The 27,971-nt window shown below is 43.3% G+C and overlaps 1 non-coding gene and 1 pseudogene across 1 annotated transcript; one reads left to right on the top strand and one right to left on the bottom strand.

Annotated features, from left to right (window-relative positions):
• On the top strand, window positions 1-27,963 carry LOC130018101 (RNA-binding motif protein, X-linked 2-like; annotated as a pseudogene).
• On the bottom strand, window positions 15,457-15,563 carry LOC130018106 (U6 spliceosomal RNA). The gene has a single exon (XR_008791473.1). It is a non-coding gene; the product is annotated as a U6 spliceosomal RNA (small nuclear RNA).
• Window positions 27,964-27,971: the final 8 nt, after the last annotated feature.

Raw genomic sequence — 27,971 nt, 5'->3', positions numbered from 1 at the left:
ATGCATCCGGTAAGATTCTTCCCCTGTATGTGATCAACCGGGTTTGGTCCAAGACATCCGTATAGTTGCCTGAGTGCATAGCCAAGAGTAAGCCCTGAGCACTGTGTGGGCTGGACTGGGGTGGGATTGGTCCAAATGCAGAGAGAAAATGCTGTACCTTCCATGTGATTGGATGGAGTTCTGCTAAGTGAAGAGAATCATAGAAAAAGGGGTTCATCAGGGACTCTAACCTATTTGAGGTGTAAGGAAACAAGGTACCACCCAAGGACAGTGGGAAGAAGACCAGCAGGATTGGTCCATGTTTGGAAGCCTGCCAATTGTACTGGAGGATTCCATAATTTCCCTCTTTTTTATTTTTTAATTGAAATATATAGGATTTTTTGGGTACATTTTCCTGCCTACTCCTTTAAAATTCATGGAGTTTCTTACCTGTAACAATTTAATATTGTTGACTTAGTTGTGACTTTCGTGAGGTTTCTCACCTGTTTAAATTTGATATTGTTGAGTTAGATATAATTTTAATGGGAAAGATTTCCTACATACTTTTCACCCCTCAGATTTCTTACTGTATGAATTTGATATTGTTGAATTCTACATAACTCTAGTAAGAAATTTTTAGTACTTACTTTACATTGATAAGGTTTTTCGTCAGAGTGACTTCCATATTGTTGAATTAGGTAAGATTACAGTGGGAATGATTTCCTACATGCTTTACACCCCTAGAATTTCATGCTGTATGAATTTGATATTGCTGAATTCTGCATGACTTTCGTGGGAAAGTTTTGCTACCTGCTTTGCATTTGAAAGGTTTGTCTTCAGAGTGACTTCGATCTTGTTGAAATAGATGCGATTTCAGTGGGAAATATTTCCTACATGCTTGCTTGCCTTGCATGCAGCCCATCAGTTTGATCCCTGGCATCCCAGGACTCTGTCTCAGCATTTGATGTCTGGTATTTTGCTGACAGATACCAAGTGATGAAGTGTTTGATACTTTCTAGATACCTCCCTGGCAGATACCAAGTGATAGTTCTCTTGTGGGTTTGACTTGCAGTTTCCTGATCTTTTCCTTGCCTGGGACATACTATTTTCCCGATATGTTTTTCTGCCAGATTCTAGCAAAAAATCACCATGGAAGACAAGAAATTAGCTTCAGCTCGTGAGCTTGATCTGATTGGGTAAGATCCACCAGACTTTTGTGAGTAGTCACTTATACTTAAAAATTTATATGGCTGGAGCAATAGTACAGCAGATTAGATGCTTTCCTTCCTTGGGGCCCACGTGATTTGATCCCCTGCACAGCAGATTATTTCCTGAGTATAGAGGAGTTGGGATCAGAATAGGGACCATATTGACAATGATGGTTGGAAGGGATTTCTCTGAATGGAGATGTGTTTTGAAATTGGGTAACTGACCAAACATGATGGCCTCTCCGTATCGGTATTGGAAGCCATAAGCCCAAAAGGAGACAGAGAGACAAGATGAAATATGCCTGTCTACAGGCACACTTGGTGGCTCAGAGTGTGTGGAGCTGGTAGAAGGGAAACTCAGGACATTGGTGGTGGAAGTGTATTTGGTGAAATGATGGATGTTGGAACATCGTATGTCAAAAACCTGATCACGAAAAGTTTATAACTATCTCAAATATTCAGGTAAATTAAAATGAATTAAATAATATTGGTCACTGTCACTGTCCTCCATTGTTCATCGATTTGCTCGAGCGGCCCCAGTAACGTCTCCATTATGAGACTTTGTTGTTACTGTTTTGGCATATCGAATACCTCACAGGTAGCTTGCCAGGCTTTGCCCTGCAGGGAGATACTCTCTGCAGCTTGCCGGGCTCTCTGAGAAGGGCAGAGGTATCGAACTCGGGTTAGCCATGTTGGCTGCGTGCAAGGCAAATGCCCTACCCGCACAGCTATCGCTGTAGCCCCATAATATTGGTACTATCATAAAATATACATATATATTTTATACAAAAATTCAGTGGTGGAGGGTCTTTGGTACTTTGGTGCTTTCCAATGTACAATAACTTTGTACTTGAAAACCATAAATGTTAATACTTTCATAATGTATTACTTTCAGTGCAATAAAAATGAAAGAAAAATGTAAAACCTCCACTGGTGGAGGTGGGCACTTTTCATTGGGGTGTTTTAATATCAGTCAAGAGAAATGGAGACTATGGTGTGGATTGTGGTGTTTAAAGTTTGTTTTCTGAAATCTTATCATTGACAATATTATAAAATTGTAAATCCCACTGAAATTTAAGAAAAGCATTTTATAGAAACTGTGCTCTCCCTGATTACTTGATGGCAATAAACAGTCTGCTGTTCTGTGTATACAAAATACAAACCAAAAATCTTGAACACTGTACAGGTCAATACTTTTGTAAGCACGTTTCCTACACTAAAATAAAAATTAAATTTTGTTTGTTTTGTTGCTTTTGGGGTCACACCCAGCAATGCTCAGGGGTTACTCTGAGTATAGAAAACTGTTTAAGTTTGAACATAGAAAGGGCAAGAAAACCAGTAATGTGAGGAATATTGTCTTTAATGGAGGCAGGGGGCAGGTGGGAAAGGGGAATATACCAGGGATATTGGTGGTTGGTAATGTGCAGTGGTGAAGGGATGGGTGTTTGATCATTGTGTGATTGTAACCCAAATATGAAAGCTTGTAACTTTCTCATGGTGATTCAATAAAATCAAAATACAACAACAACAAAAGAAAACCAGTAATGGACCAAACTAATCTATCCTCAAACCCCCATTTTTTTATGTTTTGAAATTTTTTGTTTCAATTATGTAGCGAGATCTAGCTATGCGAAAGGATCACTCCTAGAGGTACTCAGGGGACCATAAATGGCAGGTGGTAAAGTGGTATGCAACTAAGGTTAGCCAAGTTCAAGGCCTTAACCGAATACTGTTTGGCCTTCAGAACCAAAACTTTGTAAGCAAAGAAGTTAGTTTCCAACACGACAAATATATCTTAAAATATATTATCAGCAGTTAGAGAGTATAGCAGATGTTCCCCTTACGTGTAGCCACCCCAACCTTGATCCACAGCACCCAATATGATTCCCCCAAGCCCAGAGTGATCTCTGAATGTAAAGCCAGGAGTAACTCTTGAGCACAGCAGGTGTGGCCCCAAAACCAAAATATATGTGTGTATAGATATGATTGTATATGCATATATATGTGTGTGTATACATATGTGTGTACACATACATATGTATGTATGTGTTTATATACAAATAAAGTGGACCAGAGTCATGCTAGAGCAGGTGGAGCGTTTGTATTCTATGCAGCTCGCTCAGGTTCAATTCTTTGGACCACAGATGGTCCACAAGCCGCGCCAGAAGGAACCCCTGAGCTCAGAACCAGGAGTAAGCCTGAGCACCACTGTGGCCCAAAAATACAAAAAAAAATTGTTGAAGTCATCCGTTCCTTATCCCCCATAGCTATCTTTAAAATTAAGTGTTTCTAACGGGGCCTTACAAACAGAACTCAGGGACCATCCCGTGGATATTGGGTCAGACAACTCACTGGAAGGGCCCAAGCATGTGGTGCTGCACTGACTCTGCAGATTGGGGAACCTCCAGTGCCACCTGGCAGTCTCTGGGGCCACCTTTTGATGCTGTGAACAGGGCTTTTAGTGCTGCGGGAATCAGACGTAGTTTAATAATCTACGCTCCTAAACCGCTATCCTCTTGCCCCCCAAAATCAGTTGAAATGTGCAAAGATTAACCCTACCTCACACAGACTAAGGATTATAAAGAAAACTTTTAGGTATTTAAGAAAAGTAAATCCTCGTTCAAACATATCCTACCTCTATAAATGCGTTTATTAGTATGACTCATGAGAGTGTTCAAAGCAGCAAGGAATGTGTCCCAGGCAAAACAAGGAGAGGAGGGGGAAAGTGAAGAGGGGCAGGGAGGAGAAGAGAGGAGTGAGGGATAGGGGAGGAGAAAGGAAAGAGGGGGAAGAGGTGAAAGAGAGAAGGGCAAAGCAGGGAAGTGAAATCTGGAAGAGGAAGGGAAGGAAAAAGAAAAGAGGGTGGGCATGGGGAAGAGGAAACGGGGAGAGTTGGGAGGGTGGAGGAAGGCAAAAAAAGCGGAAGGGGAGGGATAAGGGGAGAGGGAAGAAGTGGGGGGAAGAGAGGCATGGGAAAGGCAAGGGGGAGAGAGAAAATCGGGAAGGGAGGGAAGAGGAGGAGGGGAGAGAAGGGGAAGAGGAGAGGGAAAGAGGATGATGGGGCGAAGGGGAAGGGAAGAAGGAACAAGGGAGAGGATTATAAGAGGATGAGAAGGGTAAGGGGAGAACAGGGACTGGAGCATAGCACAGCGGGTAGGGCGTAGGCCTTGCTCATTGCCAACCAGGTTCGATTCCCAGCATCCTATATGGGCTCAGGAGTAATTCCCGAGTGCATAAGCCAGGAATAACCCCTGTGCAAGGACTGTTGTGACCCAAAAAGTAAAAAAAAAATTAAAAATAAAAGAAAATGCACGACATTAAAAAATAGAGGACAGGGGATGGGGAGAGCACAGAGAGGGGGATGAGGAAGGAGAGTGGGAGAGAAAGCTAGGAGGAGGGCGAGAGCAGAGCAGGGAGAGGCGGAGAGGAGGACTCAGCCAAGTGGACATAAAGGGGAAGGGAGAAGAGGGGAGAGGGTAATGAGAAAGGAAATGGGGAGGGGGAAATGGAGGGGTGAAAAAGCTAAACTGTCCGCGTGAGACAAGTGCCGGTTCTAGTGCGCATGCGTTCCTCGCATTACGTCCCGACGTGCATAATCTCTTCCGGATTAAATGGTCTCTTCCGGGGGAGCTCTAGTCCAATGGGATTGCGCGCTGAAGCCGAGCGACCGACCGTTGAACGGCTTTTTCCAGAGGTCGTTACATCGGCATCTTGGAGCAGAAACCTGTGGAATATGAAGTAAGGCTCCGCTTGTCCTACATGGTGTGTGGGAGGTCGGGGCTGGGGGATTGGGATGCGGGGCGGGAGGAGCTGAGGGAAGAGGCGGGGGCCGAAGCGTCCGAGGGGGCGGGGATCGCGAATTCTGAACAGGGCCGTGACTCTTCCAGTGGAGACCTAGTTCGGCGTCTGGGTCGCTGGGACATTTCTTTACTCTGCGGCAACTTCCGCAGCCCATTGACGAAATTGAAGTTAATCAAGGAACTGAAGGAGCGAGGGGTCCAGCTGGCGGTGGCAGAGAAGGTGTCCTGGCACCCCGAGTACAAGGACAGCGCCTGGATCTTCTCGGGTGAGTTTTGCCGCGGTGCGCTTCGGGTTCCCCGCCTCCTGGCTTTCCAGGGAGGGTTTCAGCCTTCCGCCTCTCTTCTCCCGTTATTCCTCTCCTCTCCCTGGCTCTCGCGCCCCCCCTCCTCGTTTAGGTGACACCCAGAGGTGGTCAGGCGTCACTCCGGGCTCTCCATTCAGCAGTTCCTTCTGGCGGTGCTCACAGAACCTATGGGATGGTCCAGGGATGATGCCAGGGATCGAACCTCATGCAAGACGATTACCCTACCCGCTACACGAGCGCTCCAGCCCTGCCGGCATGTATTTCTGCTTCTTATTTTGGGGCCCACACCTGGTGGTGCTCCTGCGTTTCTCCTGGCTCAGTGCACCGGGATCACGACTGGCGGTGTCTGGAATTATATGGTATGCCAGAGATGGGACCCACGATTTTGGCCACGGGCACGGCAAGCGCCTTACCCATTGTACCATTTTTCCAGCACCCTTATTTCTGTTCTTTTTCCAGGCTTTCATTTTTCCCCTCCGTTTCTCACCCTCCCATCCCATCTTTTTTTTTTTTTTCATTATTGAAACACCATGAAGTACAGTTGAAGACTTACAAGTTGTTGTGCTTGGGTTTCGGTTATAGAATTGATTGAGTACCAATCCCACCACCTGTGCCCATTCTCCACCCCCACCAATACTGGTATCCCACTCCAACCCCCATCCCCCATCTCACCCTGCCTCTGTGGTAGGGCAGTCCCTTTTGTTCTCGCTCTCCTTTTGGGTGCTGTGGTTTGCAGAAGAGACATTGGGTGGCAGTCATGTTCGGTCTATAGACTACTTTCAGCATGCATCTCCCATCCTGGGCAGATCTTCCCAGAACCCTTTATTTGGTGCTCCCTTCTCTATCTGAGCTGCCTTTACCCCTAGATTCTGCCTCTGAGCCATGGAGTGAACAACCTGGTATTTATCACAGCTGTTCTTCGGTGTTAGTCTCTTATTTTGTTACTCTATGTTACCCAGATGAATGCGATCTTTCTATGTCTGTCCCTCTCTTTCTGACTCATTTCACTTAGCATGATATTTTCCATGTAGTACCACTTGTATATATATTTCATGACTTCCTTTTTCTAACTGCTACATAGTACTCCATTGTGTAGATGTACTAAAGTTTCTTTAACCAGTCATCTGTTCTCGGGCACTAAGATTTTTTCCATATTCTAACTACTGTCAACAGTGCTGCAATGAACAAACAAGTGCAGATGTGACTTCGACTATACTTTTTTGCCTCTCTGGGGTATATTCCCAGGAGTGGTATTGCTGGGTCAAATGGGAGCTCAATTTCTCATTTTTTGAGAATCGTCCATACTGTTTTCAAGAAGGGATGAACTGGTCAGCATTCCCACCAGCAGTGAAGGAGGGTCCCTTTCTCGCCACATCCGTGCCAACACAGGTTGCTTTTGTTCTTTTGAATGTGGGCCAGTCTCTGTGGTGTGAAATGATATCTCATTGTGGTTTTGATCTGCATCTCCCTGATGATTAATCATGTAGAGCATTTCTCGTGTGCCTTTTAGCCATTCGGTTTTCTTCTTCGAGAAAGTCTCTGCTCATTTCATTGCCCCACTTTTTAATGGGGTTGGGTGTTTTTTCTTGTGGAGTTCAACCAGTATTTTGTATATCCTTGATATCAACCCCTTGTCGGATGTGTATTTGGAGAATATCCTTTCCCATTCTGTAGACTGTCTTTGTATTTTGGTCAGTGTTTCTTTGGAGGTGCAGAAGCTTCTTGGTTTAAGATAGTCCCATTTGTCTATCTCTTTTCACTTGGTTGGCCAGTGGCGTGGCATCTTTGAAGATACCATTAGCTTCAATATCATGGAGGGTTTTGCCAACTTTGTTTTCAATGTACCTTATGGATTCCGGTCTGATGTTGAGGTCTTTGATCTATTTTGATCTTGCATTTTTTTCATGGTTTTAGGCAGAGATCTAAGCCCAGTTTTTTGCATGTAGTCATCCAGTTTTGCCAGCACCATTTGTTAAAAAGGCTTTTCTTACTCCACTTCGCATTTCTTGTTCCTTTATCAAAGATTAGATGAGCATTTGTTTGAGGGGAGATGCCAGTATATTCAATCCTGTTCCACAGGTCTGCAGCTCTGCCTTTGTTTCAGTACCATGCTGTTTTAATTAATACTGCTTTGTAGTAGAATTTGAGGTTTGGGAGGTTAATTCCTCCCATTTTCTTTTTCCCAAGTGTTGCTTTAGCTATTTGTGGGGGCTTATCCATATAAATTTCAGGAATGTTTGCTCCATTTCTTTGAAGAATGTCATGGGTATCCTAATAGGGATCGCATTGAATTTGTACAGTGCTTTGGGAAGTATTGCCATTTTGACAATATTAATTCTCTCGATCATGAACAGGGGATATTTTTCCATTTCCTCGCGTCCTCTTTTTGTTTCCAGAAGCAGCGTTTTGTAGTTTTCTTTGTACACGTCCTTTACTTCCTTCACTTCACTTAACTTAATCACTTAACTTCCCGTTAGTCGGCGATTTGCTCGAGCGGACGCCAGTAACGTCTCCATTTGTCCCTGTCGCGTGCTAGTGTAGCCCAATGGCATCTGTTCGCTCCGGGAACATGAAGGGCCTCAAACCGATCGTTCATGATCTTCACGAAGACGTCTGACCATCTGGTAGGTGGGCGGCCACGCTGTCTTTTGACATCCCGTGGAATCCAGTCGGTAACAGCTCTAGTCCAGCGGTCATCTTTAAATCTCATTACGTGACCAGCCCATCTGATTTTCGACACTTTGGCAAATGAGACAGCGTCCCTGATTCTTGATCGTCGACGGATGTCAGAACTCCGGATTCTTTCTCTCATTTGAGTGAAACGTGATATTCCAAGCATAGCTCTTTCTATTCTTCTTTAGGAGACCTGAATAGCGTTCTCATCTTGTTTGCGTAGGGCCCAGGTCTGTGAGGCATATGTTAATGTAGAAACAACAGTGGAATCAAAGAGACGTGCCCGGAGCCGGAGGTTCTTCGTCCTCTTAGCTATTTCTTCGACGTTCTTGAAGGCGTTCCAAGCCGCTCTCTTCCTCCTGGGCAGCTCGGGTGCCAGGTCATTTGTCATGTTGACCTCTCGACCTAGGTACACATAGCTGTTGCATTCGGAGATGGTCGTTCCATTGAGAGTGAATGGGGAGTCAGGAACGAGGCTGTTTCTCATAAACATTGTCTTCGTAAGATTCAGCTGTAGTCCTACCTTTCCACACTCACGGTCAAAGTCGGCCAGCATTTGTGTCGCTTGGCTGATGTTTGGTGTTATTAGAACAATGCCATCAGCAAAGCGGAGGTGGTGTAATTGCCGACCATCTATCTTCACTCCCATTCCTTCCCATTCCAGTCGTCGCATGATGTTCTCGAGGGTGGCATTGAAGAGTTTCGGTGAAATGGTATCACCCTGCTGCTCCCCTCTCTTGACATCAACGATCACTTCTTTGTAGAAGTACTTCCTTAGTTAAACTAATTCCTAGGTAGTTGATTTTGTGGCATACAATTGTGAACGGGATTGTTTTCTTCATGTCATTTTCTTCTCTCTCACTATTTGCATATAGGAAAGCCATGGACTTTTGGGTATTGATTTTGTAGCCTGCCACTTTATGATACAAGTCAATCGTTTTTACGAGTTTCTTTTTTTTTTTTTTTTGATTTTTGTGTCACACCCAGCAATGCACAGGGGTTAGTCCTGGCTCTGCCCTCAGGAATTACCCCTGTCAGTGCTCAGGGTACCATGTCAGATGCGGGGACATTGAACCTGGGTTGGCCGCGTGCAAGGCAAACTCCCTACCCATTGTGCTATTGCTCCAGCCCCTCTAGGAGTTTCTTGGTAGTGGTTTTAGGGTTCTCTAAGTATAGTATCATATCATCTGCGAATACTGAGAGCTTGATTTCTTCCTTTCCTATTTAGATGCCCTTAATCTCTTTTCCTTGCCGAATCGCTAATGCTAGTAATTCCAGTACTATGTTGAACAGTAGTGGAGACAGTGGACATCCTTGTCTCATCCCTGATCTTAGGGGAAAGGCTCTCAGTTATTCCCCATTGAGGATTATGCTTGCTGTATGCTTGTGGTTGATGGCTTTAACTATATTGAGGAAAGACCCCTCTCTCCCCAATTTGGCGTGAGTTTTCATCATAAACGGGTCCTAGATCTTGTCAAATGCTTTCTCTGCATCTATTGATATGATCATATGCTTTTTATCTTTTCTTTTTTTATATGATGGATTATGTAGATTGATTCCCGATTGTTAAACCATCCTTGCATCCACGGGATGATCCCACTTGCTCATGGTGTATGATCTTTTTGATGAGTTGTTGAAATCTATTTGCTAGTATTTTGTTGAGAATCTTTGCATCCGTGTTCATCAGGGATATTGGCCTGTAGTTTCCTTTTTTGTGGTGTCTTTGTTTCCTTTTGGTATTAGAGAGATATGGGCTTCATAGAAACTGTTTGGGAGAGTTTCTGTGTTTTCAATTTCCTGGAAATTGCTTGTTGTTCCCTATGAGATTTCTGTTGCTCATCTTCAAGCGCGCTGATCCTCTCTTCAGCTGCACTTATCCTATTGCTAAGGGTACTTACTTGCTTTTTAATTTCACCTACTGAATCCTTTATTTGTGACGCTTCTTTGTGTAGCTATTTTATTTCTGCTCTCATTTCTTCCTGTATTTTCTCGACTATCTGTTCTATTGTTTCTTTCATTTCTCCTTTTAGTATTCTGGACATCTCTTCCATTGACTCTTTGAGTAGATCCTTGAAGACCCTCTGCATTTTGTCCCGGAACTCTTATTCAAAGAGAGCATGCATAATTGTGGACAATCTCGGTTGAGGATTCGCGATTCTTTTCTTCGTATTCTCCTTGTAGTGGAGATTTGCGTTGTTTCTTCATGTTGCTTTGGTTGCTAGAGGTAGAATGCTGAAATCACAGGCACTGATCCGTTTTATCGTGGGAAAGGATTTTGGTTAAGATTGGTCGATGGTAGCCACCCTTCTCCCAGTCTAGAGTCCGACTTTCTATCGGTAGCTTGCCGGGCTCTCCGAGAGGGGCGGAGGAATCGAACTTGTGTCGGCCATGTTGGCTGTGTACAAGGCAAACGCCCTACCGCTGTGCTGTCGCTCCAGCCCTGACATTGAGTGAAGCTTTGGAGGAGGTGCTTTTTAGGATTGAGATTGTATAGCTTATTTCATACTGGCCTTTTGTTAGAAGTAGAGTAGGCCAGTGGGATGTTGTTATATTGTAGTAGAGGTGGTCAGAAATTTTTGGTCGGTATTAGGAGACAAAGTATGGGATGAAAGTCCTGAGTGCTCAGATTGGGAAATATAACTATGGCCAGGAGAAGGACACACCCACTTCTGGGAGGCCACGCAGCCTATGTAGTGGCCACGCCCCTGGCCTGCCCCCCTCCCGTTGCCCTCTCCTTCACCCTCCCTGTGCTCTCCCCCTCTTATTCCCATTCTCCCTGCTCTCCTCATCCCCTGTCCTCCTCTATTATTTAATGCTGTACAGTTTCCTGTATTCTTCATTTTTAATTTTTTACTTTTTGTGTCACACCCGGCCTTGCACAGGGGTTACTCCTAGCTTACTCACTCGGGAATTACTCCTGGGGCCATATAGGATGCTGGGAATCGAAACCGGCTTGGTCACGTGCACGGCAAACGCCCTACCCACTGTGCTATCGCTCCAGTCCCTGTCCTTTCACCCTTCTCCTCCTCTTATAATCCTCTCCTTGTTTCCTTCTTCCCTTCTCCCCTTCATACTCTTTCCCTCTCCTCTTCCCCTTTTCTCCCCTCCTCCTCTTTCCCTCCCCTTCCTCAGTTTTCTCTCTGTCCCCCTGGACTTTCCCATGCCTCTCTTCCCCCCACTTCTTCCCTCTCCCCTTCTCCCTCCTCCTTCCTCTTTTTTTTGCCTTCCTCTACCCCTCCCACCTCTCCCGCTTTCCACTTCCCCATGCCCTCCCTCTTTTCTTTTTCCTTACCTTCCTCTTCCCATTTCCCTTCCCCCCTTTGCCCTACTCTCTTCTACCTCTTCCCCCTCTTTCCTTTTTCCTCCTCTACCCCACACTCCTCTCTTCTCCTTCCCCCTGCTCCTCTTCACTTTCCCCTTCCTCTCCTTGGTTTCCCTGGGGCACATTCCTGGCTGCTTTGAACAATCTCATGAGTCATACTAATAAACCCATTCGTTGAGGTAGGTTATAATTTAATAAGGCATTACTTTTGTGAAATGCCTAAAAGTTTCCTTCTTAATCTTTAGTCTTTGAGAGGTAGGGTTGATATTTGCATATTTAAACTGATTTTTTGGGGGGCAAGGAGATAGTGGGTTAGGGGCACAGTTTTTGTTTTGTTTTGTTTTTTATTTTTTTGCTTTTTGGGTCACACCCGGGGATGCACGTGGTTATTCCTGGCTCTGCACTCGGGAATTACCCTTTGCAGTGCTCAGGGGACTATAAGGGATACTGGGAATTGAACCTGGATCGGCCGCGTGCAAGGCAAACGCCGTATTCGCTATGCTATTGCTCCAGCCCCAGGGTTGCAGATTATTAAAGTAGGTCTAGTGTCCCCCAGCACTAAAATCCTGCTCACAGCATCAACCCATGCAGCCTTGGTGGCCCCAGCGCACTTCCAGGTGGCACTGGAGGTTCCCCAAGCTGTAGTGTCAGTGTATCACCACATCCTTGGGGCCTTAGAGTGAGTTGTCTGACCCAGTATCCAGGGAATGGTCCTTGGGCTCTGCTTGGAAGACCCCTTTGAAAACATTTTTTGAAGGTACCTATGGTGTATAAAGAGCGTATGACTTTAAATTCTTTTTGTATTTTTGAGCCACAGGCAGTATTGCTCAGGATTACTGCTGTTTCTGAGCTCAGGGCTTCCTTCTGTTGGGGCTTGGGGACCATATCTGGTGCACAGGATTGAACCTAGGCCAGCTGCATATAAGACAAGCTCTCTACCTGCTGTAGTATGACTCTGGTCAACTTTATATATATATATTTATATATATATGTGTGTGTGTATGTATATACATACACACATATACACAGATACATGCATGCATATGTATTTATATGTATTCACACATATATGTATATATAACCATATATCCATACACATATTTCGGTTAGGGAGCCACACCTGCTGTGCTATTGGTTTACTACTGCCTCTACATACAGAGATCATTTCTGGGCATGGGGGAATGATATTGGGTGCTGGGGTCAAAGTTGGGTTGGTACATGTAAGATGAGCATCTGCTATACTATCTCTTTAACTGCTGATAATGTATTTTAAGATACATTTGTGTTGTTGGAAACTTAACTCCTTTGTCTACAATTTTTTTGTTTTGAGGGACACCAATAGTACGTAGGTAAGGCCTTGAAATTGGCTTTCCTTAGTTGCTCACCACTTACCACATAGGGTCCCCTGGATATCTCTAGGAGTGATCTTTGAGCATAGTTGAATGTGGCAAGATCATTGAAACAAAACATTTTCAAAACAAAAACAAATTGGGGGTTTTGAGGAAAATTTATTTGGGTCCATTGGTGGTTTTCTTGACCTTTCCATGTTCAAACTTAAAAACTATTCTATACTACTGGTGTGGGCTGGAGCAGTAGCACAGCAGTAGGGCCTGTGCCTTGTGTGCAGCCGGCCCGGCCAAGCCGGTTTTGATTCCTCCGCCCCTCTCGGAAAGCCTGGCAAGCTACTGAGAGTATCTTGCCCGCAAGGCAAAGCTTGGAAAGCTACCCGTGACGTATTCGATATGCCAAACACAGTGACAACAAGTCTCACGATGGAGACGTTACTGGGCCCGCTCGAGCAATCGAAGAACAACAGCAGGACAGTGCTACTACTGGTGTAATGTATTCTATTAGATTGTGAGTTCAGATCCTCTTTTTTGATAACCTCAAGGCTAGGCCTAGGGCCTTGTAGATAGTACATGCTTGGTAAATGTTTGAACTGAAATGTGATTTTTCTCTTCTAGGTGGACTTCCTTATGAACTGACTGAAGGTGCTGTTTATCTGTGTTTTTGCCCAGTAAGTTCGCTTTAATTTTCTCCTTTCTAGATTATCTGTGTCATTTTCTTCCGTGATGAAATTTGTTTCCATACAAATTGTAAGCTGGCTGGCATTTCTGCATAGGGAGAGCTCAATTCAAGATTTTGCTTTAGTTCTACCCAGGACGTAGATCTAGAGCTCTCCCAGTCTGGAAAATCCAACAATTTGTCTCTAGGCTTCGGCTCTGTTTCTATTGCTTTTGTTCTTCTTCTTTTTTTTTTATTTTTCATTGCAGAGTCCTTCAAGCAGTTACTCCTGACTGTGCTTAGGAATCACTCTTCATTTTTCTTTTTGGGTCACACCTGGCAATGTGCAAGGGTTACTCGTGGCTCAGGATTTACTTCTGGCATTGCTCAGGGGACGAATGGCCTGCTGGGAATTGAATCAGGAATCGGCCACATGCAAGGCAGGCACCCTACCAGCTGTGCTATCGATCCAGCCCCAGAACCGCCCATGGTGTGTGGTGCTGGGGATTGAACTCCTGTCAGCTGCATGCAAGTAAGGGCTGTACCCCCTGTATTTTCTCTATGGATATTTCCTTGATCTTTCATTGAGACTTTTTAAACTTGGATCTATAGTAGAGCAGATGAAAGGACTTTTAGATAGCTACAGTTCCCCTACAAGGTTTCTTTTTGACCCCCTACGGACTAGGGATAACAGCCCTTCTCTGCCCACACCTGTGTGACACTATCCATTTAGGCAAAGTATACAGGATGTAGGGGAAAAGAACTAATGGTTTTGGTTGTAGTTTGCTTTCTTTGTTTTCAGATAAGTGTGAGGTTAGTGAGCCGACCAGATCTCCTGTGGCTGGAGAGCTTAGGGGACAGTAGTTTCTGGTCAGGGGATGCGTACAACAGAGGTTAGAAGGCCGTGGGAAAGAAACTTGGCAATGCTTTTTATGAGAAGTGAGCCATAGGTATAGGTTTTGGCCATCCCACTCAAGCTGAGAGTTCTGGCAGGGGTTGAGGTGTCTTCCTCCTAGCTTCTGGGTGTTGGGGAGGTTCACAGTAGGTACAGCACATGATTTCCATTTCTTCATGGTATCTGTTCCTGTCTAGTCTCTCATCTAGGGCTGCATCCTTCAATATCACTGGCCTGCATACTGGTCCATGGACTTTTGTTTGAAGACCTATTGATCTAGATGTTTTTGTCTTGTTTCTATTGAGTGATGGTCAGCTAGTATGTGTATTCTAGTTTTCGCTCCACAGTGCTCTTCATAAAGACCTTTTGGCATTGTTAATAATGACTTTGAAAACCATTTTTGATTTAGATCATTTGTCTAGGATTGGGTTCGAGCAGAGTGGTTTACTCTATGGGGGTAATATGAGAGATTTTGTAGGGTTATGGAACTGTCTTTGGAATTTTGGAAAAGTGTGTTTTCTGGAGACAAACCTAAGGACAACAAACAACCATTGGCAAATGCACTGCATAGTTTTTTTTTTAAATTCTTAATTGTCTTTTATTTGTGAGCAGTGTTTCCAGTAGTTTACTACTAGAAATTAAACCATAATATATATTTTAGCATGCTGCTCTTCTTTGTGAAATTATTGGGTTAATGTGGCTAGTTTTCTCTTTACTGATTTTTAATTTTTTTTTCGTTTTGAGGCCATACTAGTCTCTGTGTAAGTATCATTTCTGAGGAGCTCTAGGGACCATATGTGGTTATCTAATATGGTTTGGTTTTGTGCAAGTCAAGCACCCTGCCTGCTGTACTGTCTCTCCAGTCCCTCTTTGCTAACTATTAAATGTTACTTTAAGATGTTTTTATATTATTTTCAGATTGCTCTCTATAAAGGTTTTCCGGCTTTCCGCTCAATAGTATGCCCCCTTTTTCTGAATTCTAATCAACAGTGATTTGTTATTTTAAAATTATTTGCCATTTACTTTCTTTCTGAAATTTATCTTATTAAAGAATTGTGGTTTCCAGAGTCATTGAAAGTTGAGTTTTAGACATTTATTTCATCATCAGCCCTACCACCAGTGTTCCCTTATTCCCTCCCACCTCAACCCCCACATCATCCTCCACCTGAAAACTTGGCAGGAGCATGACAAGTTTCCGTGGTTGCAGCGTGGATCCCATGTTTTCAGTTTTTGTATTTCCTTGCTTTCTCTTTTATTTTTAAAATTTTTTTTAAATATGGAATGCTTCACAATTTTGCATGTCATCCTTGTGCACTGGCCATGCCAATCATCTCTGTATTTTTCCAATTTTAATATATGTGCTGCCAAAGCGAGCACTTGCTTTATCTTTTCATTTGCTTTTAAATTCATCATCACTGTATCATTGTAGCACTGTCATCCCATTGTTCATCGATTTCTTTGAGCAGTCACCAGTAAGGTCTCCTTTCGTCCTCAACTGAGATTTTCACAAGTTCCACATTGGAGACTTTCTCAGGGTCAGAGGAATGAGAGCCATCATTGTTACTGGGTTTTGGCATATCGAATACGCCATGGGGAGCTTGCCAGACTCTGCCATGCTGTTGGGATACTGTTGGTAACCTGCTGGGCTCTCTGAGAGCGAGAACTAGACACCGAGAGGTCATGCGGCCGGAAATGTGGCTGCATGCTTTCAGGAGCTTGGTTCATCAGCAGTGACATTAAACATCTTTTTCATAGATCAACAGATCATTATTCTTTTTAGTATGCTATGTACTTTGCCTATTTTTTTTCTAGTGTTGTGTTCCTCATTAGTGATTTTACAAGCCTCCTTGATAGAATATGGATATAGTTTTGTTATATCATTTTATCATGTATTAATGGGCTGGAGCGATAGCACAGCGGGTAGGGCATTTTCCTTGCATGCGGCCAACATGGCCGACCCGAGTTTGATTCCTCTGCTTCTCTCAGAGAGCCCGGCAAGCTACCGAGAGTATCTCACCTGTACGGCAAAGCCTGGCAAGCTACTCATGACGTATTCAATATGCCAAACACAGAAACAACAAAGTCTCAATATGGACACGTTACTGGGCCCGCTGGAGAAAATTGATGAACAATGAGAGGACAGTGACAGTGACATGTATTAATTGATTTTTAAAAATGTGATATACTAGGATGGAGAGAATACATAGATTAAGGTCCTTGCCTTGCATACCATTTTTGGCTACAGTAGTGGTTCATTTTTGAGCACTTTATATGATTTCTTGAACACAGAGCCAGAAGTTGCCACAGAACTCTCCTGGGTGTCCTTCCCCCACCCCAATTTGATGTGTGATAGTACTGTGCCTTTATTCTTTCATGTTGAAAAGTTTTCAATTTGAGGTCTAAAGAGGCCTTTTTAACCGATTCCTCTACTGTTTCTTTGCTTTTTATTTTGAAATACTACTTATATTTCATGTTAATATATTTTATATGTTTATTTCAGACGTAATACAGAAAAACTATAAAATGCAAGGAATGCCACAGTATTCCCTTAGCCAAGTCCCTGAATATTAGCATTGTACCTAATTGCTACTACTATTTTTTATTAGAGAAACACCATGAGGTACAGTTACAGACTTACAAATTTTTGTGCTTGGGTTTCAGTTATACAGTGATCAAGTACCCATCCCTCCACCAGCACCCATCCTCCACCACCACGGGTCCCAGCATCCCTCCAACTCCCCATCCCCCCATCGCACCCTTTAATACATGCCTCTGTGGTAGGGCATTCCCTTTTGTTCTCTCTCTCTCTCCTTTTGGGTCCTATGGATTGCAAGAGATGCATTGAGTGGCAATCATGTTTGGTCTATAGTCTACTTTCAGCATGCTTCTCCCACCCTGGGAGGATCCTCCCAACACCCTTTATTTGGTGCTCTCTTCTCTATCTGAGCTTCCTTTTCCCCTAGCGCGTGTGGCTGGCCTCCAAGTCATGGAGCAAAACTCCTGGTACTAATCTCGGCCACTCCTGGGTGTTAGTCTCCGATTTTGTTGCTTTATGTTCCCTGGATGAATGCAAACTTTCTGTGTCTATCCCGCTTTTTCTGACTCATTTCGCTTAACATGATAGTTCCACTTGTATTACCACTTGTATGTGAATGTCATGACTTCATCTTTTCTAACAGCTACATAGTACTCCATTGTGTAAATATACCAAAGATTCTTTAACCAGTCATCTGTTCTCGGGCACTCAGGTTTTTTCCAGATTGTGGCTATTGGAAAGAGTGCTGATCCCTATAAGGATACCCATGATATTCTTCAAAGAAATGGAGCAAACACTCCTGAAACTTATATGGAACAATAAGCCCCCACAAAGAGCTAAAGCAATTCTAGGGACAAAGATAATGGGTGGAATCAACCTCCCCAACTTGAAGCTCTACTACAAAGCAGTAATAGTTAAAACAGCATGGTACTGGAACAAAGGCAGAGCTGCAGACGAATTGAACCGATTTGAATATACTGACATCTCCTCCCAAGCATATGCTCATCTAATCTTCTGTAAGGGGGCAAGAAAAGTGAAATGGAGCAGGGAAACCCTCTTTAATAAATTGTGCTGGCAAAAGTGGATGGCTACATGCAAAAAAGTGGGCTCAGATCTCTGCCTAACGCCATACACAAAAGTATGATCAAAATGGATTTATGACCGCAACATCAGACCGGAATCCATAAAGTTCATTGAACACAAAGTTGGCAAAACCCTCCATGATATTGAAGCTAATGGTATCTTCAAAGATGTCACGCCACTGGCCGAGCAAGTGAAAACAGAGATAGACAAATGGGACTATCTTAAACCAAGAAGCTTCTGCACCTCCAAAGAAATACTGACCAAAGTACAAAGACAGTTTACAGAATGGGAAAGGATATTTTCCAAATACACATCCAACAAGGGGTTGATATCAAGGATATACAACGTACTGGCGGAACTCCACAAGAAGAAAACACCCAACCCCATCAAAAATTGGGCGAGGAAATGAACAGAAATTTTCGCACAGAAGAAATCCGAATGGCTAAAAGGCACATGAGAAAATGCTCTACATCACTAATCATCAGGGAGATGCAGATCAAAACAAGGAGATATCATTTCACACCACAGAGACTGGCCCACATCCAAAAGAACAAAAGCGACCGATGCTGGTGTGGATGTGGCGAGAAAGGGACCCTCCTTCACCGCTGGTGGGAATGCCGACTGGTCCAACCCTTTTGGAAAACAGTATGGACGATTCTCCAAAAATTAGAAATAGAGCTCCCATTTTTCCCAGCAATACCATCCTGGGAATATATCCCAGAGAGGCAAAAAACGTATAGTCAGAGTGACATCTGCACTTGTTATTGCTATTTTTACCTGTTTCACAGTTTCTGATTTTACTAAGTTATCAGAGAGTCCATTGCAAGACATGATTTGTGGGTTTGGACCATGCCTGGCGATGATCAGGGATTACTCCTGGCTGTGCACTCAGGAATTACTCGTGGTGGTGCTTGGGGTAGCACATGGGATGCTGGGGATTGAACCCCAGTCACAAGGCAAGTGCCTTTGTGCTGCCCTCCAGGTCAGTACCAAGATCTTTCAGTTTGTGTTTCCAAAAACTAAGGCCATCAGGAAATCAACACTGATACAGAACTATGATGAATCTTTTGGTTTTCTTCCGTTTCACCCTCTGTCTCATAAAACCCTTTTTTGTCTCTGGCCCATACCCAGTGGTTCTTAGGGGCTACTCCCAGTCCATTGCTCAGGGTCGTTCTCACTGGTGCTCAGGGGACCATGTGGTGCTGGTGATCAAATCTGGATCTCCAGCATGCAATGCAGTTGTACCAGCCCTTTGAGCCATCTCCCCAACTTGCTGATAATCTCTTTATTGTAGGAGAAAAATTGCTTTGTGGTCCTTGATCTGTCATGTGCCCCTCTCGGAGAGCCTGGCAAGCTACCGAGAGTATTCGATATGCCAGACACAGTAACAACAAAGTCTCCAATGGAGACGTTACTGGGCCCGCTCGAGCAAATCTGTCATGTAAATTATAAAAATTTTAGTCTTTTTTATTTTGCCAGAGATAAAGTACCAGGATAAAGGTGCTTGTCTTGCATGTGGGTAACCCTGGTTTTTATTTTTTTGGGGGGGGTAATATAATTTTTCTTTTATTTATGGGATTGCTATTATTTTTTTTTTACATTTAAATTTTTTTTTTTAGATTTTTAGTAGTGAAACACCATGAGGTACAATTGTGGATTTACAAATTTTTTTGCTTGGGATTCATTTATACAATGATTGAATACCCATCTCTCCACCAGTGGCCATTCTCCACCACCACTGATCCCAGTATCCCTCACACCCCCCGTCTCCCCCCATCACAGCCTGCTTTTGTAAATTTTATTGAATCGCCGTGAGAAAGTTATAAGCTTTTATGTTTGGATTACAGTCACACAATGATCAAACACCCATCCCTCCACCAGTGCACATTCCCCACTACCAATATTCCCGGTATACTCCCCCCTTTTCCCACCCTCCCCCTGCCTCCATGGCAGACATGATTCCCCATATTCTCTCTCTACTTTTGGGCATTATGGTTTGCAATACAGACCCTGAGAGGTTACCATGTTTGATCCTTTATCCACTTTCTGCACACATCTCCCATCCCAACCGATTCCTCCAGCCACCTTTTTCTTAGCGATCCCTTCTATATTCCAGCTGCCTTCTCACCTTTGCTCATGAGGCAGGCTTCCAGCTATGGAGTAATCTATCTGTCCTGTGTATCTACTATCTTTAGGTGTCAGCCTCGTGTTATGTTGTTTTATACTCCACAAGGGCTGGAGTGATAGCACAGCAGTAGGGCGCTTGCCTTGCACGCAGCCAACATGGCCGACCCGAGTTCGATTCCTCAGCCCATCTCAGAGAGCCTGGCAAGCTCCCCGTGATGGATTCGATATGCCAAACATAGTAACAACAAAGTCTCCAATGGAGACGTTACTGGGCCCGCTCGAGCAAATCGATGATCAACGGGAGGGCCTTTACCTTTTACCTTTTATTTATTTTATACTCCACAAATGAGTGGAGTCCTTCTGCGTCTGTCCCTTTCTTTCTGACTCATTTCACTTAGCATGATACTTTCCATGTTTATCCATTTATAAGCAAAGTTTATGACTTCATCTCTCCTGAGAGCTGCATAGTATTCCATTGTATAGATGCCCCAAAGTTTCTAGGGCACTTGGGCACTTGGCCCAGATTTTGGCTATTGTGAACAGTGCTGCAATGAACATAGAGGTACAGATGTCATTACTACTGTGCTTTTTTGCATCCTTGGGATATAGTCCCAGAAGTGTTATTGTGGGGTCATATGGAAGCTCACTTTCTAGTTTTCGAAGAATTGTCCATATTGTTTTCCAGAAAGACTGGACTAGTGGGCATTCCCACCAACAGTGAAAGAGTGTCCCTTTACCCCCACATCCATGCCAGCACTGGTTGCTTTTGTTCTTTTGAATGTGTGCCAGTCTCTGTGGTGTGAGATGATATCTCATTGTTGTCTTGATTTGCATCTCCCTGATGGCTAGCAATGTGGAGAATTTTTTCATGTGCCTTTTGGCCATTTGTATTTCTTTTTTGAGGAAACTTCTGTTCATTTCTTCCCCCCATTTTTTATGGGGTTGGAGGTTTTTTTCTTGTACAATTCTACTTGTGTCTTGTATATCCTGCATATTAATCCCGTATCAGATGGGTATTTATTAGGTAAATATTCGTTCACATTCTGTGGGCTCTTTTTGTATTTTTGCCACGGTTTCTTTTGAAGTGCAGAAGCTTCTTAGTTTGATGTAGTCCCATTTGTGTATGTTTGCTTCCACTTGCATGGGGCTGACCCTGTGTTAATGTCCAGCATTGGTCCCCTGAGTGCCTAGAATGACCCCTGAGTATAGAGCTAGGATTAACCCCCGAGCACCTCTGGGTATTTATTATAGGATAAAACTCATTTTTAGGGTGTTCATTTTTTAAAAGTTTTTGTTGAGTATTGTTAACAGTGTCTCACATGTGCTGTAATGCTGAGCCATCTTCCTAGCCCCTGTAAGTTTTAGTGCAATTATTTTGTAATCATCGCCTGAATCAGAATGAAGCTCAGTTTCATTACCCTCAAACTTTCTTCACGTGGTACCTTTTATAGTCTTCTCTTTGATTTTATTTCTGTATGTTTTTCCTTTGAGGTTGGGCACTCCCAGCTGTGCTCAGGGTTTACTCCTGGCTCTGTACTCCATGATTCTTATTCCTGGTAGGCTCGAGCGACCATATGTGGTTTTTGTTTTCTGGTTTTGCTTTTTTTTTGTTTTTTTGGCCACAGTCTGTGGTGCTTTGATATTCCTGGCTCAGTACTCTGAAATCATTTCTGGTGGACTCTGAACCAACTCCCCCTCCCCCGCCGCCGTTTGATTATTTTATGTGGCAAAGTGTATCATTCTTTCATGTTTCTGGATTTGTAATCAATTATAGGTGTTTCTACTCACCCACTGCTCTTTTTTTTTCTCATGTGTAAGATTTTAGTGCCATAAATTGAAATCCCTGATCCATTTATAGTTATTTTTATGAATATTTGTGGGACATGGATTCAGTTTGTCTTTTCAAATGGCTAATTTTTGTAAATTGAAACATTAACCGTACCATATTTGTATACTAATTCATATACGCTTGACTTTCTTGGTGTTTTTCTTCCTTTTTATTGGTTTATTTATTCATGACACATACCAAGTAGCTAATCTTATGAGCTATTCAGAGTTTTTCTAGTTCTTATTTTTTTTCCCTTTTTGGGTCACACCCGGCAATGCACAGGGGTTACTCCTGGCTTTGCATTCAGGAATTACTCCTGGCTGTGCTCGGGGCACCATGTAGAATGCTGGGAATCAGACCCGCGTCAGCCACGTGCAAGGCAAACTCCCTACCTGCTGTGCTATCATTCCAGCCCCATTCCTAGTTATTCTTATGTTCATTTTTCCACAAGAATGTTGGAAACAATTTACTCTGCTCCAGGGGAAAAAATGTGTGCACTTTAAAAGTGGAATTGCGTGAAATTTATATATTAGTTTTTGAAGGACTTTTATTTTTGCTTTTTTTAAAATTTTTTATTAGTGAATCACCATGAGGTACAATTACAGACTTGCAAACTTTCATGCTTGCATTTCAGTCATACAATGATCGAGTACCCATCCCTCCACCAGTGCCCATTTTCCACCACCAATGGTCCCAGCATCCCTCCCACCACCCCGCCCCGTCCCTTCCACCCCACCCCGCCTCTGTGGCAGGGCATTCCCTGTTGGCTCTCTCTCTCTTCTTTTGGGTGTTGTGGTTTGCAGTAGAGCTATTACGTGGCCATTATGTTCAGTCTATACTCTACATTCACCCTGCATCTCCCCTCCCAATTGGGCCCTCCTAGCACCCTTCTCTATCTGAGCTGCCTTTTCCCCCAGCATGTGAGGCCGGCTTCCTAGCTGTGGAGTAATCCTCCTGGTACTTATTTCTACTAATCTTGGGTGTTGGTCTCCCATTCTGTTACTTTATATTCTAGAAATAAGTGCAACCTGAGAAGGATTTTTAGTGCCTTTGTTATGTTGGGTTATCCTAACCAACAACAAACGATATTTTCCCCTCAATTTTATTTTTATAATGTTGTTCACAAGAATTTATTACATTCAGTATCCCAACACCAATTCTACCTTCATTACACCTTCTCACCCCCATTGTTTCAGGTTGTCCGTCCACCAGTTAAGCCTGCCCCCAAAGAAAGCCATAGGTAATTTATTTTGTATTGTTTGCTATGAATAATATGTTACAAATGATTCAGAAATGTTTTCTTTGAGAAAATTGTGTGAAGATTTTTGTATCTCACCCTAGAGCCATTAAACCCAACAAGGGATATTATTATATTTATTTAATTCTATGTTTCTTTGAGGAGTTTTAAAAAGTTTTACTTAAGATACAATTTGTAGTTTATTTTTCTTTTGGGGTCATACCTGATGGTGCTCATGGCTTATTCCTGGCTCTGTTGTCAGTGACCCCTTGTTTCAGGGCTCAGGGCCCATTTGTCATACCAAAGATTAAGCCAGGTCTGCCACATTTAAGGCAAGCACTTTGACCCCTGTACTGTCTGTCCAGCCCTGTTCAAGTCTTTTCATTATTTATATGTTTACTTATTATTTTGGCCAGACTCTGCAGGGCTCAGGGTTGATTCCTGGCTCTGCATTCAGGAATTAGACCTGGTGGTGCTAGGTGGATCTTTTACTGGGAATAGAACCCAGGTTGGATATGTATAAGGCATGTGCCCTACCCAATGTACTCTTCATCGGGTCCCTCAAGTTTATGTATTTATTTATATTTGTTTTTGGACCATACACGGCAATACTCAGGGGTTACTCCTGGCTCTGTACTCAGAAAGATTCCCTGGTGCTTCTTAGGGGATCATTTGGGATACCGTGGATCAAATCCGGGTCTGACACTTGCAAGGCAACTGCCCACACTACTGTACTTTTACTCTGACCCCTCAAGTTTATTTATTTATTTATTTATTTATTTATTTATTTTGGTTTTTGGGTCTCACCCAGCGATTCTCAGAGGTTATTCCTGGTTCTGCACTCAGGAATAACTCCTGGCGGTGCTTGGGGAACATATGGGATGCCGGGTATTGAACCCAGGTCACCCACGTGCAAGGCAAATGCCCTACCCAATGTGCTATTGCTCCAGCCATTAAATAGGTAAATAGTTCATGAAATCACTTTAGCTGTTTTTAGTCGTTTCTGTTATAAGATGCTAGATTTTGGCAGAAATTTTGTGTCTATGATTATGTTTATAATGTATTCATCAATTTTTTTTTGTTCTTTTTGTTATTTGTCCCACTCCAGTGATGCGTGGGAACTTTCCCTAGCTCGGTGCTGGGGGATTACTTCTGGTGGTGCGTGGGGGACCATTTGATACCAGGGATTGAGCCTAGGTGGCCTACCTACAAAGCATATGCTGAAACGCACTAAGATTTCTGTTTGATATTTTCTTTTTGTGACTCTAGTAAAAATATTATTTTGTTTTTGTTTTTGTTCCTCACTTGGCAATAGTCATGGCTTTGCGCTCAGGAATCGTTCCTGGTGGTGCTCGGGAGAATGTATGGGATGCCCGGGATTGAACGTCATTCGGCCGTGTGCAGGGCAAGCACTTTACCAGATTTACTGTTGTCCTGGTGACACCATGCTCTACTCAGGAAGTACTCCTGGCTCTGTGCTCTGGGATCTCTCCTGGGAATGATTGGATATATTAATTGGTGGGGGGAATTTTGAGTCTTAATTTTTATCACTATTTTTAAACTTTTTATTTCTACTTTTAATTGAGTCACTGTAAGCTAGACCCTTACAAAGCTGTTCAAGATTAGGTTTCAGTCAGTGTTCCAACACCCATCTCTCCCAAGTTTACATTTCCCAGCACCAGTGTCCCCAGTTTCCCCTCCCATCACCTTCCCCCCACCCCCCAGCCTGCCTCTATGGCAGGCACTACTCATCTCTTCATTCACTTTTTAAATGGGACATTTCCTATTATATCCTTGAGTAACTTTTTTTGTCTTGTTTAGGGGTGCCACACCAGTGGTGCTCAGGGATCACTCCTGGTCGGGCTCAAGAGACCCTATGGGGTGCTAGGGATTGAACCCGGTTGACTGCATGCAAGGCAAGAGCTCTACCCACTGTCCTGCTCTAGTTCCCTCCGTATACCTTTTTATAGTTAATCTTCATTCGTCATCTGGTTCTAGCTTCGTCTTTTATACTCAGTATTTAAGTTTTGTTTGTCAAGCATTCTGAACATTTTATTTCTAATAGTGTGTCTTTTTTGTAAATAAATAGATACGGTGAGATTGTTACCATAAATCTGGTACAGGATAAGAAGCCTGGGAAATCCAAGTGATTTCTGCTTCCTTTGCTATGAAGTCCAGCAGAGCACAATACTGGAGGTTGACAATTTTAATGGCATCAAGGTGGGTATAAGTAATAAACAGGATTTCGCTGAAGGTTTCTGATGTAGTAGTTTAGTTTTATTTTTCCCCTGGTTCAGAAAGTCCCAGGGGCCACCAGGATGAGACATAAAGAGTTTCAGGGGTGTGGAAAAATGGTTCTAGGAAGCAATTACATGGGCCTCTGCCCCAGTCAGCACTTTTTTCTTCCTCAGTATTAGCTATTTCTCCACCCACCCAGGGAGGCCTTTGTTTCTTACCTTTCCCTCCTCAACACTGTAGTTCTCCAGCCCAGGAGAGTGACTCGTGGAGAATGTATCAATGATTGCACCAATAATCAGGAGTTTCAAGGATAGCATGGAATGGGGATATAGGTTTCCATTTTATGGAGCCTATATTCAAATTGACTCAAAGAAGGAATGGTTTTCAAAACATTTTTTTCTTTTCGGGTTGTATGCAGCAATGCTCAGGGGTTACTCCTCGCTCTGCACTCAGGAATTACTTCTGGCCTTGCTGGGGATGGAATGCTGGGGATCAAACCTGGATCCGTCAGCTACAAGGCAAATGCCCTACCCTCTGTGCTATCGCTCCGGCCCCTCAAAAATATTTATTTATTTATTTATTTATTTATTGCTTTTTGGGTCACACCTGGCAATGCACAGGGGTTACTCCCGGCTCATGCACTCAGGAATTACTGCTGGCGGTGCTCAGGGGACCATATGGGATGCTGGGAATCGAACCCGGGTCAGCCGCGTGCAAGGCAAATGCCCTACCCGCTGTGCTATCGCATCAACCCCTCAAAAGTGTTTTAAATGGGAAATAGGATAGATGAAAAGAGGTAGATTAGACTTAAAGATAAGACTAAAATCAGACCTTGTATTGGAACAATAAAAGCTAGACTTTGGGAATGTAGAGTGCCTGATGCCTATAGAATTAAGTATGTATCGGGGACTGAAGTGATCCTACAGTGGGTAAGGCTCATACCTTACCTGTGGCTGACCAGGGTTATGATCTGGACACCCTATATGACCTTCTGAGCACATTCAGTAGTGGCTCAACACCCCCAACATCAAAAAAGAATTTTTAAGTCTATGCTTGAAAAATGAAATGGTTTTGTTTGATGTGAGTAATTACTATTTTGTTCCTTGCACAGAGTTTGTGTTTCACAGCAAAGTATAAGTGTGAACTAGTCACAAAATTTCCCAGAGTTTTTTTTTATGTCATGACATAAATAGAGCACAAAAATATTTGTATGGCACACAGGGGTAAACTGACCGATGATGCTAGTGCACTTGCCTCAGGGGCTCAGTAGCCCTCAGGCCCCATGTGGTTGCCCTGAGAGCAGAGAAAATTGCTAGCTGGGAAAAAGTGCTCAAACACACCAGTTGGGCAAACAGTGTTGGAGATTTTCCCAGAGATTGAATTATCAGGAAGTTGGTGTGGATCACTTAGTTTGGAAGGAGGGCTGTCTTTGATGATGCGTTGGCTTTTTGTCTTAGATCAAAGGACAAACTATTCGAGTGGATCATGTGTCTAACTATAGGGCTCCTAAGGACTCACATGAACTGGATGATGTGACCAGACTGCTTCAGGAGAAGGGCTGTTGGGCTCACATGCCTTCAAACAGTTCAGCTGAGGACTCTGAAGATGACAAACCCACCAAAAAAAAAAACACACACAAAAGAAGGTAAAATGTTATGACCAAAAAAGATTCTAGGTGGTCTTAATTGTTTTTTTTTCTTATGAATAAAGCTGTTTATGTAACCATAGAAAGGTATGTTTACTTTCTAATAGGAAATGTTCATATACAAAGCTCTCTAGAAATCATGACTTAGTAAACTTGTTTATGTCAAGATACAAATGTGGATACTCAATTTTTTTTCTTTTTGGGTCGTACCCGGCAATACACAGGGGTTACTCCTAGCTTTGCACTCAGGAATTACTCCTGGTGTTGCTCGGGGGACTATATGGGATTCTGGGAATCGAACTTGGGTTGGCAGTGTGCAAGGCAAACACCCTACCTGCGGTGTTATTGCTCCAGCCCTGATACTCATTTTATTTTATCTCGACTTCCCTAGAGAAAAGTAAATTTAAAGATTATACTGATGTGCATACACACTTTCTAGAAAATCATTGAAGACATTTTCACCGCTCATCATTTTTAAATTGGAGGATGATAATTTGAATCTTTTGACTCTGCATCTTATAGACTTTGCTCTTTTTTGCTGTCTTGCCATGAATATACTATTAAAATTCAAGTTATTAGACTGGATGATAATAGTACAGCGAGTGGGTAGGGCGTTTGATTTATACACAGAACCAGAGTTTGATCTCTTGCATACCATGTGGTCCTCCAAGCACCACCACCCCAACTTCAAGTTAATTTTTGGGGGGTGGGAGGTCACACCCGTTGGTGCTTTGGCTTACTCCTGGTTCTGCATTTGATGCAGTGTATTTAGAAAATAAGTACGTTGGGGGAGAGCTTTTTATTTTTTCATTTCCTTTTTGTGGCTCCCTTCCATTTTTTTTTAATCTCCAGACAAAAAGGGGAAAAAAGAAAATGAAGACAGAAAAGTGGGAGGTACAGCCAGAACCAGAGGTCTCCTGTTCATCACCCAGAAGCAAGATGCTAAAGGAAAACGATTCCCCCGAATGTAAAAAGTTCATCAGCAAGAACTCTGAAAAGGTTCTGAAGTCAGAGTCCGGAGAGGGGATGAAGCAGTACCACAGCTCCCCTGAGGTCAGGACTGTTGGAGTACACGGAGCTTAGGTTTACCA

This window comes from Sorex fumeus, unplaced genomic scaffold (genome assembly GCF_029834395.1).
Source record: "Sorex fumeus unplaced genomic scaffold, SorFum_2.1 ptg000236l, whole genome shotgun sequence".
NCBI classification, from domain to species: domain Eukaryota; kingdom Metazoa; phylum Chordata; class Mammalia; order Eulipotyphla; family Soricidae; genus Sorex; species Sorex fumeus.
The sequence above is the reverse complement of the archived record's forward strand: the minus strand, read 5'-3'. Positions and strand labels throughout refer to the sequence as shown.